Here is a 6,082-nt window from a genome sequence, read left to right on the forward strand (position 1 = left end):
AAGAGCGTGGCTAACTTTATTTTGCAAACGACTAATAGAAGTAATAGAGATCCCCCTAACTTTATTTTGCGAACGCCTAATTTTGATTCGAGTGATCTCAAAAGTAAAGAAAAACAGCGTGTATGGCTAGGATTGTGTCACGCCTGCTGATCGATCAGCAGCAGACTGAAGAAAATGCAGGTTCAGACTCTGAACCCGCAACCGCGCGACCTGGTCAGCGGGACGGGCCGGGCCCAGGGTCAGGAGTAGGTGTGCGTGTGTGCCCGCTGTTGAGCGGCTTACTTGTATGCGTGTGTATGGACGATGAGGGCATCGAGAATCAAATGAATCATTCCTTCCCGTCGACTCCTCTCTCACGCTTGCTCTCACCTACCCTTGTCTGTCTCCTCTCACCCTGATCCCCTCCCCTCTCTCTCAAATCTCGCTATCGGGGCATGACAATCTGGTATTCAGAGCCCAAATTTTTTTCCCCACTACCGCCGTCTGCTCGAGATCGATCGGTAACATCCACTAGGTCAGGTGCACGCCGCTCCGGTGAGCTCACACAAAATCCTGCCCGGGGTTTGATCCAATTTAGCACGAAACCACGACACCACCATCCAAGCCCTCGGCGCGGACCCGCCGCGTGCTCGATGCCATGTCGAAGACCACGGACAAGTTGCAGAACTTGCTCGAGTCCGTAATCCGCTGCCTCGATGCAAATCAGAAGACCGCCGACGAGCGTCACCAAGCGCAGATCACCTACAACGACCAGGTCTCCGCCGAGATCAAGCTCCTCTCCAAGCAGATCGACCTCACACAAGCCGACGTGGACAAGGCCCGCAAGGCTACGCCCACCATCGACCCCGCGGCGACCGTCTTCGGAGGCGCGTCTCCATCGGGTGTCACGGCAACCGCGGACTCCTCCGTGCACCGTCCACCGCCTCCGCCACCACCACCACCGATTCGTCCTCTGCCGCTGCCCCTCTACACGGATGGCGCGGCCCAGCTACCGTTCGCCCGCCTCGTCAACCACGGAGCACCGTTGCTCACCGCGCGGTCACCCTCGTCCTCGGAGATCGATCGCCACGGCGACCACTACATCAAGCCGCCTAAGCATGATTTTCCGCTGTTTGACGGCGACGCCCCTCGCATCTGGCTAGACCGTTGCACCACCTACTTCGAGCTGTACCGTGTGCCACAACACAACTGGGTCACCACCGTGGCGCTGTACATGGATGGCCTAGCCATGATGTGGCTCCAGGCCTATCGACAGACACACCCAGGGGTCTCTTGGCAAGCATTCAGAGCTGCAGTACAGGAGGAATTCGGTCAAGAGGAATTTGAGGTTCAGATGCACCACTTTGTTCAGTTACGATAGACAGGAAGTGTTCAGGAATATCGCCAGCAATTCGAGACAACAATGTACCATTTGCTGGCCCTGGACCCAACTTTGAGCTCCAAATTCTTCATATCTCAGTTCCTGATCGGTCTCAAAGATGAGCTGCGCCTGGGAGTTCGACTGCAAGCACCAACCAGCATCACTCGCGCTGCTGTGTTCGCCCGCATTCAGGAGGAAGAACTGGAGAAGCAGCGCACTGCGTGTCCGTGCATCGCACCAGTCGGACGCCCGCCACCACCCGCACCACCAGCAGCCACTGTTCCAGCTCGCGCTACAGCCGCACGATGGCAAGGGGGCGATGAGTATGCACGGGAGCGTCAGCTGCGCGAGAGCGAATGGTCTCTGTTTTCGCTGCGGGGACAAATACTCGAGGGAGCATCAGTGCAAACGCACCGGCCAGATCCTGATGATAGAGGTAAACGACTTTGGAGAGATCCTGTCTGACGACACAGTCCACGCTCTACAACTGCTTGATGCACCTGAAGCTCAAGAACCAAAATGCTGCTCGCTGTCGCAACAGGCACTGTCAGGAGAAGAAACTCCCTCCACGATTCGCCTCCGAGCACAAGCTAGTGATCAGATCATGCTTCTCTTGGCCCGTGCCCATGACGCCCACCGAGCTCCGCGGCTTCCTCGTCCTCACGGGCTACTACCGCAAGTTCGTGCCACACTACGACATTATCGCGAAGCCCCTGACATGCCTCCTCACTAAGAAGGGATTCCTCTGGGACGACAAGGTGCAGACCGCATTCGAGATGTTGAAGAAGGCGATGGTGAGCACGCCCGTTCTGGCACTCCCAGACTTCAAGCGCCCGTTCGCCATCAAGACCGATGCGTGCGACACAGGCGTCGGCGCCAAGCTGATGCAAGACGGCCACCCGGTCGCGTACCTGAGTGTCACATCCTAGCTAGTCCATGCATTAGAGTGTTGCATCATGTCTATCTTTCATCAGAACTTGAATTGGGGAAGACAGAACCCCCAGCACCCCCTCTGAAATCAACTAGGGTTTACTAAAAATATTTTCAATGAACCTGAAATGCCCTTCTAAAAAGTTCACCCTCTTTGTCTTGGGTTAGAACCTCTGGCAAAATTGGTGCACAATTTTCTAGGTCAACAGAAGGTCATTGAATTAAATTATATGTAAATTGCATTTGGGCATTTAAATGCTAGTAAATATTTTGAATGCTCAAATAATTCTGAAAATAAGTGTAGGCTGTTAGAAATATTCTAAACAGAGCCTCTAATTATTTTTAGGATTTTTAGAAGTACCTAGCTATTTTTAATAAAGCCACAAACCGATAGAAAATAGAAAACAGAAATTTAAAGAAAGGGAGAGGCTTACCTGGCGCCCACCTGGCAAGCCCACCTGCCGGCCCAGCCCAGCCACCGCTCTAGGGAGCTGCTTGGCTCGGCCAGGCAGGCAGCCAGGTGCTCGACGCCGGCACCAGCGCATGCCACGCAGCTGCCCGCCGCCCTGCCTCCTCCCCTCGCCGCTCTGCTGGCCTGGTCGACCTCCACGTCGCGCACCGACCCCCCTGGACACGTCCATTTCCCCCTGCCTCTCTTCCTTGCTCCCCTCCGCCATGGCCGACGCAGCCGCCGCCGTTCCGCCGCCGTAACCGTGCCCACCGTTGTCAACGCGCCGCTCCACCGTGTCCTGAAGCTCCGCTACTCCCTCCTCGACCGTCCCACCGAGCCACGCCCCGCCGGAAGCCCCCGAGCGTCTTCACCGAGCTCGTCTTCAACCTTCTGCCGGCCAGATCGTCTCCGTCGCCCCGCTTGCTCCGGCTCGTTTCCGACCTTGCCATCAACTCCGTCGCAACCACCGTGAGACTAGCCACCTTTCTATCCTCTCCGCTCTCCTTCTCGTGCACCACAGCGAGCACACGGAGTTCGCCCGCACGCGCCGCCGTGGAGCTCATCACCGACGAGGCTCCGACCATGCCACGACCACGCCACTTAGTCCACTAACCTCACCACATCCCCAGGAGCACAACACACCATGCTACGTGCCTCGCCTTGCCTCCTAGCGACGGGTCCGAGCTCACCCGAGCTCCGGCCGCCGCCAAACTCGTCGTCGGCGCCGTTTCCTGCAACCCCGAGCCCAACCAACCGCACCAACCGCCGCGGCTCGCTCCCAGCTATCCATAGAGCCCAACGGCGCCCCGAACGGTGCCTTGTAGGTGAAACCCGCACCTGCACCGCCGCGTTTGGCCTTGCCGGCGGCTAAACGCCAGCGAGTTGACCCCGCTGACCCCGTTTGACCACGGGTGGGCCCAGTTAGACCCCCCTGGGTCAATGACAGGTAGGGCCCAGCCCTGCTGACTAATTAGGATTAGTATTAATTAATATTTTAGTCAAACTAATCACACTGACACGCGGGACCCACTATCAGGTTTGACCTGGACCGTCCCGTTGACCACTAACGTTACCCTGATGCATTGCTGACGCAATAGCTAATTCCTGGATTTATTTTTATACAGAAAATTCCAGAAATTGTTGCAAACTTCAAAAATTCATAGAAGTTATTCTGTAACTCCAAATGGAAAGATTTATATATGAATTTTGATCAGAAAAATTCAATCCATCCATTGGTAATGGTCTCATGCATGACAGAACAAGTTAACCTTGCTGTTTAAGAAAAATAAGATAATGCACTAAAATGGCTATGTTAAGTGAACTAACATTTGAATCTTTGATTCAAATGAATTCATTCCTTTCTGTTTTAGCTTGCATTAGGCCAAGACATATTCATATTGCCATGTCATAGCATGCATCATATTGTGGCATATTGTCATGCGTTGATTATCTTCGGTGTGTTTTTCGTGGTAGGTTCTGCCTCCGAGGATAACCCCGAATATCCGTCTGAAGGGCAGTACCCTACTACCACTACATCAGGCAAGCAACCCATTGATCATTCCGATACAAACCCATGCTCTCGCTTCTGCTCTTGTTTACTGCATTAAGACAACGGGATTCAAACTGCTGTGTGTTGCGGTAGTTGAACCCACTTCCTTTGCATGACCTGTCATTGCCACTCTAACTAGATGAAACCCATGTTGGGGAACGTAGCAGAAATTCAAACAATTTCCTACGTATCACCAAGATCTATCTATGGAGAGACCAGCAACGAGTAGAAAGGGAGTGGATCTACATACCCTTGTAGATCGCTAAGCGGAAGCGTTCAAGTGAACGGGGTTGATGGAGTCGTACTCGTCGTGATTCAGATCACCGATGATCAAGTGCCGAACGGACGGCACCTCCGCGTTCAACACACGTACAGCCCGGTGACGTATCCCATGCCTTGATCCAGCAAGGAGAGAGGGAGAGGTTGAGGAAGACTCCATCCAGCAGCAGCACAACGGCGTGGTGGTGATGGAGGAGCGTGGCAATCCTGCAGGGCTTCGCCAAGCACCTACGGGAGAGGAGGAGGTGTCACGGGAGGGAGGGAGGCGCCAAGGGTCAGGTATGGATGCCCTCCCTCCCCTCCACTATATATAGGGGCAGGGGAGAGGGGGGAGGCGCAGCCTTGCCCCCTACTCCAAGAAAGGGGTGCGGCCAAGAGGGGGGGAGGAGTCCATCCTCCCCAAGGCACCTCGGAGGTGCCTTCCCCCTCGAGGACTCTTCCCTCTAGGGTTCCCTAGGCGCATGGGCCTCTTGGGGCTGGTGCCCTTGGCCCATGTAGGCCAAGGCGCACCCCCTACAGCCCATGTGGCCCCCCGGGGCAGGTGGCCCCACCCGGTGGGCCCCCGGGACCCTTCCGGTGGTCCCGGTACAATACCGATGACCCCGAAACTTGTCCCGATGGCCGAAACAGGACTTCCTATATATAAATCTTTACCTCCGGACCATTCCGGAACTCCTCGTGACGTCCGGGATCTCATCCGGGACTCCGAACAACATTCGGTTACCACATACAAGCTTCCTTTATAACCCTAGCGTCATCGAACCTTAAGTGTGTAGACCCTACGGGTTCGGGAGACATGCAGACATGACCGAGACGTTCTCCGGTCAATAACCAACAGCGGGATCTGGATACCCATGTTGGCTCCCACATGTTCCACGATGATCTCATCGGATGAACCACAATGTCAAGGACTTAATCAATCCCGTATTCAATTCCCTTTGTCTAGCGGTATTTTACTTGCCCGAGATTCGATCGTCGGTATCCAATACCTTGTTCAATCTCGTTACCGGCAAGTCACTTTACTCGTTCCGTAACACATCATCCGTGATCAACTCCTTGGTCACATTGCGCATATGATGATGTCCTACCGAGTGGGCCCAGAGATACCTCTCCGTTTACACGGAGTGACAAATCCCAGTCTCGATCCGCATAAAACAATAGATACTTTCGGAGATACCTGTAGTGCACCTTTATAGTCACCCAGTTACGTTGTGACGTTTGATACACCCAAAGCACTCCTACGGTATCCAGGAGTTACACGATCTCATGGTCAAAGGAAGAGATACTTGACATTGGCAAAGCTCTAGCAAATGAACTACACGATCTTTGTGCTATGCTTAGGATTGGGTCTCGTCCATCACATCATTCTCCTAATGATGTGATCCCGTCATCAACGACATCCAATGTCCATAGCCAGGAAACCATGACTATCTGTTGATCACAACGAGCTAGTCAACTAGAGGCTCACTAGGGACATATTGTGGTCTATGTATTCACACGTGTATTACGATTT

This window comes from Triticum dicoccoides, chromosome 2A (genome assembly GCF_002162155.2).
Source record: "Triticum dicoccoides isolate Atlit2015 ecotype Zavitan chromosome 2A, WEW_v2.0, whole genome shotgun sequence".
Taxonomy (NCBI): Eukaryota; Viridiplantae; Streptophyta; class Magnoliopsida; order Poales; family Poaceae; genus Triticum; species Triticum dicoccoides.